Below are 14,575 nucleotides of genomic sequence, written 5' to 3' on the forward strand. Positions count from 1 at the left end.
ACATTAAAGGCAACACAAAAAGGTATATCCAGTTCTGAGGACCTTTATCAATACTACAGGTGTTGAGGACATCACTGATGGTGCCAGACTCGGTGAAATGGAGTATAGATATGTAGTAGTTGCACCAGAGGCTCTTCTGAACCTTAAACCGATCCCCTGATGGCTGACATTGTCTTCCTCTTGCAATCCACCATCCTCCTTTTGGAGGATAGGGAGAAGGAGGAGGGATGTTTGGCTGACGGGGCAGTGGAGCAGTTCGGTTATATCAGTGCCACTACATGAAGGCATCCTGTGTAGCACCACCAAATACCTGCATCTCACTAATATTTAACACATACTGAGCAGTGGGATTAAGATATGAAACAGTTATACTAACATTTCGGAAAGATGTTCACTGGGAAGTTGCAACAGTTTCTGCCCTACTTGGATCCTCTCCTTGAAGCTATTGAACATCAGTAGCAAGTAGAAATGAAGAACAAAACTCGTTGATGTTAGGGCTATATTCCAGGTAGCACAGGAGAGTCGAGCGCCTATTTTTAAACGATTTGCTGTACATATTGCATTTTAATTTAAACATAACGGTATATATTTCTTTAAATCGTTTTTGATATCCACATAATTTGCACCACTATCACACAGGGGATTATTGAGATGTAAGGTATAGAATAAGTCGCTAAGGGAAAGGCACCACGAAACATTCAGAACCACTCAGAATAGGACTTCAAATATGTATCAATAATATACCGGAGCATACTGGAGTATAAGGTCCAAAATAGATAGCTAAAAAAACGGGTATTGAGAAATCACCAGTGAAAATACGATTTCTAGTCTGTATCAGTGACGTATAAGAGGTGATTGATGTATGTGAGGAATGAATAGCGCAAAAACGGGTGTTGGGGAATTTCACGAGCCAGCTGGATTTGCAGCCGGAGTGACCTGAATTTTGACTGGTTTGGCGGGGGCGAGCAGGAAAAAAATGAGACAAAATCCTGTGAAAAATAGCGCAGTGTATCCTTTAGAGCTATGAGTGTTTTTCTTTCGTGTTTTGTGTGTGTGTGTGTGTGTGTGTGTGTGTGTGTGTGTGTGGGTGTGTGTGTGTGAGAGAGAGAGAGAGAGAGAGAGATGCAATAAAACAAACGAGACAGGAAAGAAAATATTATATCGGCATATAATCCAGTTAGCGCTACACACTCAAGACAATAGCTCATCCAGGGTGTGTAAAAAATTCCCCTCTCTTTCTCTCTCTCTCTCTGTTTTTGTGGCTGTCTACCTACCTACTTACCTACCTACCTATCTATCTATCTATCGATATATGTATTTATCTGCCTATCTATTTGTGGATCTTCTCTGTTTCTCTATACATATCCCCTAAGATACGAGATTTAGGATTTGAAAAATGAGTTCATACTGACAAAATAACCCCTTGTTGTACAGCTTATAAAAAAATTCTTATTTCCATTTTTTTCATCTGATTAAGAGGAGTAGCTTCAAGAATAATTTTTTCTGGAAATGCGGATCAAAATACCGATACTTTTAAGAATTCTAGAGGGAAACTTATAGCTACAAGATGGCCCCCCCTTCTCCTCCCATTCCGGGTGCATTATCCAGTATATAGGAAGACATGACAGGAATTATCAGTCATTATATTAACCGCACCCAACCAAGCCAGACCTTATGAATCCAAACCCAACCAAGCCAGACCTTGTGAATCCAGGTCTTACTAAATCAGACCTTATGAATCCAAACCTTACGAAGCTCCTTATGAATCCAAATCTTACCCAGCCTGACCTTAGGAATCCAAACCTTACCAAGCCAGACCTTATGAATCCAAATCTAACCAAGCCAGACCTTAGCAATCCAAACCTAACTAGACCTTATGAATCCAAACCATACGAAGCCAGACCTTATGAATCCAAACCTAACCAAGCCTGACCTTATGAATCCAAACCTAACCAAGCCAGACTTTAGGAATCCAATCCTAACTAAACCAGATCTTATGAATCCAAACCTTACCAACCAGACCCAATGAATCCAAACGTTACCAAAGCAGACCTTATGAATCCAAACCTAACCAAGCCAGACCTTAGGAATCCAAACCTCATCAAGCCAGTCCTTAGGAATCCAAACCTCACCAAGCCAGTCCTTAGGAATCCAAACCTAACCAAGCCAGACCTTAGGAATCCAAATCTAACCAAGCCAGACCTTAGGAATCCAAATATTGCCAAACCAGACCTTATGAATCCAAACCGTACCAAGCCGGACCTTAGGAATCCAAACCTTACCAAGCCAGACCTTAGGAATCCAAGCCTAACTAAGCCAGACCTTAGGAATCCAAATCATACCAAGCCAGATCTTAGGAATCCAAATCTTGCCAAACCAGACCAGAGCAATCCAGAGCTAACACGCCAGACCTTAGCAATGCAGTCCTAAAGAAGTAAGACAAACGTGTATCGCCTAATATTTTACTGTGAAGGCGCAGCGGAGAGTGGGCGTGTGCCTCGTTTTTTTCACAGCGCTGCGTGGGACTGACGTGGCTAGATTGAATTTTCTTGTCCATATCGGTTCTGTAAATGTCGGATTGATAATTCCGTCTGTGGTAAAGTTATCCATGAACTCTCTCACCCACATCCTCATCTCTACGATATATTGCTATGAAATATGACAAAAAAAAAAGAAAAAGTTATAAAGCTGTATGAAAAGCTTAATATTTTTTTTCGAAAATTGAGGAGGAATAAGGTGCCAATGAGAGAGAGAGAGAGAGAGAGAGAGAGAGAGAGAGAGAGAGAGAGAGAAATTGTTGAAGTGGAGTGAGGAGTCAGTCTGTCAGTATGCTTTGAAACTCAGTGCAGGGAGGTAGTGTCAGCAATCTCTGTCTGTCTGTCTGTCAAGTTTTTATACCCCTCAGTCACTGTTTTCTGCCGGTTGAACAAAATCGTCCTGACATCTGCAATAAATCCCTCCGTACAACTTCAGTAACGAAAAGCTTATTGGAGACAGCAATGTAAGCCCCCACTTTTTTATTATTATTATTTGTGTGTATGTGTGTGTGTGTGTGTGTGTGTGTGTGTGTGTGTGTGTGTGTGTGTGTGTGTGTGTGTGTGTGTGTGGTAATGTATAGTTCTGGACAACGTTATGATCAAGTTTTTATTTGAATTTATGGTAATCTTTGGATGATATTCTAAAATGCTTATGGAGTTATGAAGATCACGTTACTATACGCTTTTCTCTTAAACTTGGCCCAAATTTTCCTCCGTTTGCAGCTTTCTTTTACGTAGCTCATTGGCAGACTAAGACAATGCTACGGTCCTACATCTTTTCCATAACACTTCTTTGTGACTAGCATCATATTCTAGTGTCCATCCATTGTTCTGACTTTGCATTAGTGACGGAACGTAATTTTAGGACAAATTAAAGTATAAAGAGTATAAGCCTCGAAAGACGCTGCTCACTGGAACGATATTCACGTCTGCAGCTGTAGTCATAATATTAATTTTATGCTACGGTCAGGTGATTATATTCAGATAGAAAAATACAAAGGAAATGAAAGTTATTGAGGGATATAATGTAACCTCCAGTTTGCAAGGTTACTCCTAATCTTAATATAATAATCAGGATCCGGCAAGAAAAAATAAGAAAAAAAACACACCGGATGGATAGGAATCAGTGTTCGGATTGATCTCAGTTGAACCAAGGCCCAAGGACCTTGAGCTGAACACCATCGTCTAGGCCCATATTCCCGTAACTTATGGTGGCTCCCTTGCATCCCTTCCTTTAGCAATTTATTTTTGGATATGGCAGGCTCATATCCTTTTGGACGTTATTTATGCAGTGTGTGGCGATATTAGAAGGAGTGTTAAGGAACGATGTGGGAAATAAATCGCTTAGGAACGGGTGCTATGGATGATTTTGTCATCTAGAACACACCTCTCACTATTAATGCGTTGAATCCGACGTCATACAGTATTTTATTATTTTATTCCTGCTTTCATTAGTCGATTTTATTAAGCTTAAAGAGAGGGATTCTGTAGTGTATTCACATGAACCTTGTCCAGATTTTCGTCCTGGTGTAGCCCATTTCATGTAGCTTTGTGGCAGTGGCTTTACACCTTTCCCATACCACTTTCTCGTGACTTGCATCTTACCCTAGCATTAACATGTTTAGCACAGAAAATGGGAGGATGACAATTAGGTTAATATGAGGCGACTATAAAAGTGGAAGGGTTATTGAAGGCAATTTCAAACCACTTCAGTTGGAAGAATCTGCACTATAATGAGTAAAATCTTCAGGAAATTACAAGAAAGACATGAAAAAATCGAAAAAGGACTGAACATCTTAAATCGTTAGCTAGATTCCTTCACTCACTGGGCTGTTTGCTTAACTGTGTAAAATTTAGGTGGTTCTAGGAATGAAATAAAACAGAGGTTGCTTGATGGATAGTTAGATAAATATATAGATCGACTGAAAAAAAAGTTGATAGAGATAGAAATACAGACGGTATATTGCAAAACTCGGTGATATATAATTGAAGGAGAGAGAGAGAGAGAGAGAGAGAGAGAGAGAGAGAGAGAGAGAGAGAGAGAGAGAGATTAACACTCAGCCCACAAGTTACGTAGTTAAAAAGATACATATCCAACGGAAACCTTATGGTCTTTTTGAGGTGGTCCGGCCTTATTGTTGGTCCTTAAGCCAAGTCACAAAATAGGCGAAAATGATAATGCAGCAGAAGGCTTTCTCCCCCCTCTCCCCCCCCCCCGCATACCCGACAGCACGAGAGAGAGAGAGAGAGAGAGAGAGAGAGAGAGAGAGAGAGAGAGAGAGAAATGCATCTTGCGAGATAGAAACGGCAGAAGAAGATTTCACTGGACTGATGTAAAGCAGTACCAGAATGGAAATGAAAAGACAACACGCAGCCACATTTTAGTCCCGACAATATTGCATGCACTTTTTCATTTCTTTTTACGGACAGAACAAAATTTATTGTCATCGCGTTTTAACTTGATTACTGTAAATATGAACTGTACTCACGAATACGCATATCTGTATTTACAGCACATACCGAGTGAAGACTTACGTTTACAAACATGAGTGCACATATCTACCAACAGTCTAAAATACTTAAATATTTATGGTTATACGTATTTCATATACACACACCTATTCGTACTCTTATACTAACATTTATATATCATGGCACCAGTATATCCCCATTTATGTAGATTCAGTCGCTGTACATTTTGATGGAAAGATCAGAAGTAAAGGTGTAAGTTGGGGAGAAACGTTTGTACCTCACAAATTTGATCAGAACAAGTCGTCAGGTAAGGACTGGGTCGGGGATTACAGATTTATCCTGTTTCTTCCCTGTGCATTGTTTAAATGTGTCTTGGCTGTGCCAGTCGATCACATGTCGCTAACAAGTCTGGTCTTTGGTGTTTACGGTGATACTTGCCTCTGTATTTATATTTGGGTAATCGAGTTTACTCCTCACTAATGTCTTTGATGAACGAATGTTTAGTATTATCAAAGTCACATCTATCTACCTTGAGTTTCAGGCTGTTTTCGATATGCTGGCCAAGCTGGGACAGAGATGGAAATTATGTTTTGCTTTATTTTTATTTTTCTAATCCTTTAACGGTCTTCAGCCATTTTAACTTCATTCTTAGTCGGCACTTTTTCAAGGAAAGCAAATCCCGGTTACTCAGGGTCTAATCGTAAAGCTTGTTACCAAGAAAAGGTTCTAATTATCTTCCCTGGCACTGTACAGATTCATTTTAGTTTTACAATTTTTTACATAGGTAGAGGGACCAAAAGTGCCGTGCATATTCTAGATGTGGCTGCACCAGGCTCCGGTAAAGTGGAATTATATACACTTGCTTCTTATGTTCGAAATCTATTATGAATCCCTGTATCCTATTTGCTTTCCTGGTAGATGCACAATACTTGTGAGAATTTGAGATCTTTTGAAATCGTTACTCACCTTATACAAGAGCTCTCCAATAGTTTTTGGCCAAAAGTATGGTATTCAGCTTTATTTACTTATAATCTGCCTCAGCATCAAATATTTTACAATATATGGCATTCCCCCTGGGGAAGGGGGTATAGAATACTTCCCCAGTATTCCCTGCTTGTCGTAAGAGGCGACTAAAAGGGACATTTTAATCCATTCTTTTTGCTGTCTCTCTTTCCCTTGTGCTTTGTCTGTCCAAACCCTTTGCATTTTATTTTCTTTTAGTTAATTTCCTCTCTCCACTGTCTGGTTCCTGCGAGCCACTGGCATTAGCTCCAGGGTAAAATATTTTTCTGCCTAAGAAATCTTGAACTCTGGTTATGAAGCAATGGCCCTCAGTTCCGTGCAGCCCTTAAGTGGGCAGACGGTGCTAAGAATCCCACGGTCTTGGAAGAAATTTATACATCCAAAAAGAACCTTAAGAGTAGAAAAACGGAATGTTCGAACTCTGTCAGGCTGGTAAAATGAAAGAACTTATTTCAGTGTTCAAGGAATACAAGATGGATATTTGTGCTCTTACAGAAACGAGGTTGCTTGGAGTTGATAAAATGAATTTGGAAGATGGTATTACTTTGTTGGTTTCTGGTAGGAGTGATGGAAATCACTATCAAGGAGTAGGCTTACTGTTGAGTAGAGATGCTTGCAAGGCAGTATGTGAGTCAGAGCCAATTAATGAGCGCTTACTTTATGCTCGTTTAAAATCTGACCTTGGTAATATCAGTATGGTGGTAGGGTACGCTCCGACAAATGAGGCTGCTGATGAAATGAAGGATGACTTTTATGAGAAGCTGCAGGATGTAGTAAATAGAGTGGCAAGACATGATGTGTTAGTTTGCATTGGTGATTTTAATGCGATTATTGGTAGTAATAGGGATGGCTTTGAAGATTGTATGGGCAAGGAGGGTGTTGGTATAAGAAACGAAAATGGGGTGCGATTTGGAAGCTTTTGTTTAGCAGTTAACCTTACGATTAGTGGAACTATCTTTGAGCATAGAAAAATACATAAAACTACTTGGATTTTACCATGTGGTAAATATTGTAACCAGATTGACCACATTGCAATTAGCAGAAGGCATAGGAGTTATTTGCAAGATGTTTGCATAAGGAGGGGGGCAGATATAGGCAGTGATCATCAACTTGTTGTGTCAAAGGTTAAAGTAAAACTTAAGAGAAATGGTAATGGTAATTGCACAAGAGGTAATAATTATAATTTTGATGGGCTGAGAAATGATGAAAACACGAAGAAAAGGCTTAGGTTGGAATGTAGGAACAGGTTTCTAGTCCTGCAGACGTTGATGTAATCTGAAGACAATGATACTGTATTAATCAAATGTGGAGAGAGGTATAAGAGGTTTTACATGAGAGTGCTAAGGTTACTATTAAGAAAAAGGGAAAAGCGAGAAGGGAAAAGTGGATGTCAAATGAAACATGGAATGCAATTCAGAAAAGGAACGAGGCGAAGTTAAGAAGTGAAGAACAACATGCTGATGGCCAGGTAGCTGAAGTACTTAGAGCAAAGTACTGGAGTTTACATTCTGAAGTAAAAAGACTCGTTAGACGTGATAAGAGGAGGCTATATGATGAAAAGGCAACAGAGTCAGAAATTAAGTTAAGTAAAACTGACGGTCAGAGCACAAGAGCAGCGTATCATGTCATAAAGGAGTTAACTGGGACTGAAAAGAGAAGGGACGAAATACCTGTACAAGCTAGAAATGGTAACTTGTCGACTAAAGATTTGGATATAAAAGGAAGGTGGAAAGAGCATTTTGAATCTGTTCTAAATAGACCAATCCCAGCTGAAGAGGACATTTTGCCAGCCGAGAGAGATTTGCAGATAGAAACAGGGGATATAACCTTGGAAGAGGTAGCAAAATCTATAAAGGAGTTAAAGAATTTTTAGGCCCCAGGAGAGGATGGAATATTTCTTGAATCCTTAAGATGGAAAATGATGAGTTAATGAATGCGCTTTTGAAACTTTAATGTGGCTTGGGATAATGGTGGAATTCCAGAAGTGTGGAAAAATGAAGTGATTATAGAAATACCAAAAAAAGGGAGATTTAAGTTTGTGTGGAAATTGGAGGGGGATAACTTTGACACCTGTAGTTGCAAGTCTTTTCCAAAATCTTGCTGAACAGAATAGAGCCAGTAATTGATAAAATTTTAAGAGAAGAACAAGCGGGATTTAGAAAGGGTCGAGGTTGTAATAATCAGATTTTTATTGTAAGGCATCTAATGCAACAAGCTAATGAGATGAAAATGCCACTTAGTATGTGTTTTGTGGATTTTGAAAAGGCGTTTGATAGTGTTTCACGTGGAGCTATGTTGAAAATTATGAGATTCTTTGGTATACCAGAAAAGTTTGTAAATATTATTAGAAGCCTACATGAAGGGACTTTTTTGTAAGGTAATGGGTGGTTCTTTGAGTGATCCATTTGAAGTTAGGTTAGGAGTGATTCAAAGTGGAGTTCTTTCACCTTTGCTGTTTGTTTTGGTTATGGATTATATTATGAAAAAGGTTGTAAGGAGAACAGGTGGAGGAATTAACTGGAAAGAAAATAAGAAGCTGATGGATTTGGACTATGCTGATGATATTGTACCGTACTGATTTGCGGAAGTATTTACAAGATGCAGAGGGTGCTTGATTGTCTGGTGGAGGAAGGAGAAAAAGTGGGATTGGTAATAAATTGTGGAAAGACTAAAATTATTAATATGAACATGGAGAACCAAACTGACTGTGTAATTGGGAATAATATTGTGAAGAATGTAGAAAATTTTAAATATCTGGGAACGATTTTATCATCTAATGGATCATTAAACAATGAAATTGAGGAGAGGATTAGACAGGCTTGGCGAGCTGTTGGAATGTTTGAATCTGTTTGGAATAATAATATGCTTTCGGTACATACTAAAGTAGAAATTTACAGGTCCATGGTTAGACCAATTTTAATTTATGGGCATGAGTCATGGTACAGTACAATTGCAACAGATCAGAAAGTATTAGGATTTGAGAATAAAATACTGAGAAGGAATCTTGGGGTAAAGTGGCAAGACAGAGCTACAGATGGAAGAGTATGGGATATTACAAGAGTGGAACCAGTTGATGAATGTGTGAGACTGTCTCGCTGAAAATGGCTTTGGCACATATATAGAAAAGAAAGCAGTTTAATACAGGATGTGCCACAGTGGACTGCTGGAGAAAGAAGAGGCAGAGGTAGGCCGAGGGAAACCTGGTTGAAGGCAATGAAATGAGAAGCAGGAGAGGAGTGTTGGTGGGACCTGAAGGAGATGGCAAGAGACAAATATTGGTGGAGAGAGTTCATCGAGACCCTATGCATCCCGTGGGGTGCCACAGGAAATGATTGGTTGATTAATTGATATGGCATTTGCTTTGTTATTGACTATTAATTAATATTGCAATGATCTTGCTGTAATTATATCTTGTATTAGCAGGCTTACCCGACGTTGCCCAGGAAAGCTCAATGATCGTCCATACCGGCATTGCCCGGGGCCCCCAGATGGCAACTTCCCCTGTGGGAATTTGTGTGATTACTTTTTTTTGTTTTGTTTGTTTGTTTCTCGCACATGGATATGAATATTCTCTGATTTATAATAGACTGTTTTATAAAACTGCGCCGCATCTCTTTTGCAGAAGCGGTGTTGTTGAAAATAATTTCGCCTATTAGATTAAAGCTAACATAGCCTGCTGGTCGGAATTTTTGGTTGCGAATATTTTGCTTTGGTTGTGTGTGTGGAATATGTATTTATAGGCTAATGACATTATGACTGGGTGGATGTAATTACTCATACACAGGATATTTTTTTTTTATTAAATACTCTTGGGATAATAGTTAGAATCGAAGGCATTCATTTTCTACCCGTGTGTGATAAATCATTTTAATGTATAGGATATTAATGTTTCCTTCTATTATGGACTCTTTGTTTTTTGTTGTTTCAGCAAGGTATTGTACATCTCAATTCTGTCAGGTAAAAGATATCTGGATGATGATAAATAAGTTTATATTTTAAAACAGTTGAGTTATCCCTAATATTCATGCTAAGATGTTCCGTTTTGATATTATTTTGTATTTGAAGCTGAGTTGGAGTCAGGTTATCTATTGCATAAACAAATATATCTCTGCCTCAACAAGATAGTCTGCCAAGACTTAAAAAAAAAAAAAAAAAAAGTGCATAATTGTGGCTGACAATCATTTTTTTTTTTTTTAAATCAATATTCTGAATGTCATAGGAAGTTTCAGCAGCTGAAATAATATCAAAGCATGACGTTGTAAGACTTTGCATTAAAAAAAAAAAAAAAAAGCATAATTGTCCCGATCTCAGTGTTTTTCATATCCACCTGAGGTGAGCTGGATATACTCGTACAGTATGGTCGGGGATTAAACCTCTGTCTCGGGCTTATCTGATGAGTTAATTCCTTATTTTCAGCCTTGGTGTTACCTGAGGTGAGACCTTATACGGTAATTCGACACTCTATTACCCTGTCACTAAGTCCAGACCTCTACCTAGCGCTATAGTGCGATGATTCTAGTTCTTTTAATTTTAATATTCTGAATGACCTAAAAGAAAGTACTTGCTGGGACAAGCAGAACGTTTGTCTGACCTTCGTTCTCAGACAATATGTCATATACAGTAGCCAAAACTTTCTTTCGATGATTATTTAGGTGTTATCTGTCTCTAAAGAAACTTGTCCCTGTGTTTATGAATGGCTCACAAAGTTTCCACACAAATACTATTCTCTTGGTCACCGTACACATGGATTTCACTACCATTCATATGAATGGCATGAGGTAAATTCAAATTGACCTGCATTATTCCTAGAGAAGACAGTAGTCATAAAACCTATGTTAGATTTAACTTTCAGGTCGGTTTTGAGTGTATCTTAGGAATTTGCATGGACTGCAATTTTTGTCTAAATATCATATGAGGTTACACTGACTTGATAGCAATATTTCTGTTCTGCACCCTCCTACAATTAAAAGGTGCAATATTCTTGTCTAGCCTAACTCCAGGGTGTACATAAAGCGCCTCCTACTTCTTTAATCTTCAGGAAAGAGGCACTCAGACCCCTACCAAAGAAACTCCAATTTTCAGGGATGGGGAAAGTGGAGCCATGGTGAGAGGAGAAGTGGGGAGGGTGGCTTGCTGGCTGGCAATCAAGCTATTTGTTTTTTATATTTGCCAATTCTCTTTCGTTGATTAGTTTCCATTGTTCAGAGCGTGACCTGTATTTTGTCCAAAACTTTAAAGCCTCAGTTTCAAGCCACGGAAAAGACAAGGAAATAGTTTGCCAGAGTTTAAGGAAGAAAAAAGTAGCTTATAAATTCACTGCCACCTTTAGTGTACAGACAAGCATACTTTCTTGCAGGGTAATTCCAGCGTGACACATTTGCAACGCTTGGTCCTTGCAACATTTTCGTGATATTTATGAGTACAAAGGTAACCTCCTGAAGTACCACCTGCATATTGTGGTTTGCTTAAAGCACGCAATCGTCTAGCACAATGGTCAGTCATTGTGAGGCATTGCAAGCCAACTTTTGAATATGTTGCAGGAAATTTAATGCAGTTGCAGTTGGTGTTTCGCAACATCACTCCCGTCTCTGCAGTTGATAGGGGTTGGCTCATATCCCAATCCTGATATTGTCTTGAGTTCACAACGCGTTGACCCGGAATTGCCCAAGAGCATTAATTTCCCGGACTCCAGAGATGACTTTCTCTCTCTCTTACCAAACAGGGATTAATATAATACTATTTCACAGCACTTATGTAACAAATATTCTAGTATAATATACAGTGATAAACTTAACTGTAACGACGAGGGAGGAATTCTGAATTGGGAATGAAACTAATGAAGAGATGGGAGTGAGGCTTGATCTTAGGAAACTCTTTCAAAGACGTTCGTTTGTTACATAGTCCTTCCACTGACTGAAAAAAAGATTGATAAAATTGTCTGGTGATGGCAACAATGCAATAGATAAGATTTTTAAACAGATTTTTATCCATAGGTGACCAGAGAGTTGAGTATAATCGTTTGACCAAGACGCGGGTAAAGTAAGATTTTGGTAATTAAAAAGTTGTTTTCCCTTTCCTCAGCCCGCCAGTAGTGGGAAGCAAGCACATTTTGCTAGGAGGAAAGGGAGGAGGAAGAGGAGGAAGTGGTTCGAAATGAAAGAGTTGCCCAGAAACCGCGAATATCGATTATAAACATACACAATAAAGATTTAGGGATATGTTTTAGTTACAAGAATATTCATACCGCTGCGTAGTGTATTATATCCGTTTGCTGTGAGTCTTTAGGTTTCACTGTCTCTTGCTGTGGAGTGAAGCTGAACAATTTTGCTGTGCTTGTTAGAAGGTGGTCGAAGGAGTTGAAAAAAAAATATTTGAATGTGAAGGGAGACTGTGACGGAGAGAGAGAGAGAGAGAGAGAGAGAGAGAGAGAGAGAGAGAGGGAGAGAGAGAGATGAATGAAATGGAAAAGGTAAATAAAATGATTAAATGAAAGGGCATTGCTGACGGGAAGGTAAATTTTACACATGCTAAATTTTTCGCTAAAAAGGAAGTGGGTTGGCATCTTGCTTCAGTAGGTCCTCTTCAGTGTCTCGAAGCCGTGCCATAGATGATGCTTTATCTTGCTAGGCGTCATAGAATCGCTTCCCAGCACTCTGAAACACAATATACACTGAGGTTTCCCGATGCCAGTAGCGAGGATTGATATAGATCAGTAGTTAATATATTCATCATCGTATTTTCGCATCCTAGGGACACTGGCATCTATCGAAGACCTTGGGAAATAATTATCTATCCATTTATATATATATATATATATATATCGTTTCGTTTCGTTTCGTTTCGTTTTTAAAGGCTCCAACATGCTTGCATGTGTCGGCCTTGGTCACCTAATGGCGGCTCTCCACGCTGCACAATCCATTGCAGCCTCCATGTTCAGTCCCTTAACCCTAAGGTCACACTTAATGACCTCGTCCCATGTCTTTCTCGGTCTACCCCTCATAACCCCACCCCCAATATTAACACTTCTCACCTTCTTCACCCAATTATCATCCCCCATCCTCTCCACATGTCCAAACCACCTCAATCTACCTCTCCTCATCACAACACCAATACACTCCAGTCCCATCCTACCTCTCAACTCTTCCATTGTAAACCCAGCCCCTCCAGGCCTTGGACGCACTGCACATCCACCTAATCATTGTCATTTCTGTACGTCTGAGCCGGCGAATATCTTCCTCCTTCACTGCCCAGGTCTCACTGCCATACAGCATTACACTCCTAACACATGCTGCATACAAAAACCCCTTAGCACGTAGGGATAGCCCTCTCAATGTCAGGAGAGGCAAGAGCTCCCTGAACTTCTTCCAACCACTTCTCACCCTAGCCACAGAGCTAGCTCCAGCCCCACCTCCAGCACACAACATGTCTCCCAAATAACAAAACTCTTCCACACACTCAAGAGATTCACCAGCAAGTTCAATCCTTTCACGTCTGACAATCTCCACCTGCTCACCCCGGCACGCCGTACACACACACACACACACACACACACACACACACACACACACACAAATATATATATATATATATATATATATATATATATATATATATATATATATATATATATCCAGTAGCGAATGATAAAGACAGGGGGATCACTATAACAGTTTTAGGCAACCTGTGACCCGCCAAGTCAGTTTTACCGACCCAGTGAGAAAATTTCAATATTTTTCATCACCAGTTATATTCATTATTAAAGTCAGTAACCCACACACTGAAATAATTTGCGTCAGTCGTATGTATTCTTGAGAAAAATGAAAAGGTTTTATTATTTTTCTTTAAATTTTTATTCATACTCCGTATATAAAAATGATTTAGCTATCAAGCTCTGATCTGATCGATAAAACTACACAGACTGACGAAGCATTCCTGGCCACTGAAGTATAAAAATTTAAAATATGAATGAGAGGGACATAGAGATATAGGCTATACAGCAGATTCATAATAAGTAAATATGTATAAAATGTTTCTGCAGTTACATGTGAAACATACACATAAATTTAACCTATTTTCCTAACAATATGTTGAGCTAGAATTAAAACACCAGTTCCGATCACCGCGAATAAAAAGATGAAACAGACATGTACCGAATATGTGAGATCCACAATTCTGTCCAGCGCCCGTCACCTGCCTCTGACGGGAACCAGACTAGCGCAGTTCATGAAACAGGGACATGTACCGAACACGTAGGACATGCGGCTCAGTCCACCTTCCATCACATGGCCCTGACAGGAACCAGACTCGTGCAATCTGAGCAAACTCGCTGGCAGTGACAAACTAGCACCTTTTATACTATGTACAGGACCTATTGGGTTTATTGTTAGTTACGAGAAAAAATATAAGTACTAGAGAGAAAAACATTTTCTCCCCTGACAGTGCAAAATAACCAAAATAAGTCAAAATTTTCGCAACCCCATACTACTATTCACAGCAGCCCGCCATGCCCCCCCCCTTAATAAAATCTTGCCATGGCTCCCAGT

The sequence above is a fragment of the Coenobita brevimanus genome, chromosome 66 (genome assembly GCF_032717465.1).
Source record: "Coenobita brevimanus isolate Jiangsu-jjx chromosome 66, ASM3271746v2, whole genome shotgun sequence".
In the NCBI taxonomy this organism is placed as follows: Eukaryota; Metazoa; Arthropoda; class Malacostraca; order Decapoda; family Coenobitidae; genus Coenobita; species Coenobita brevimanus.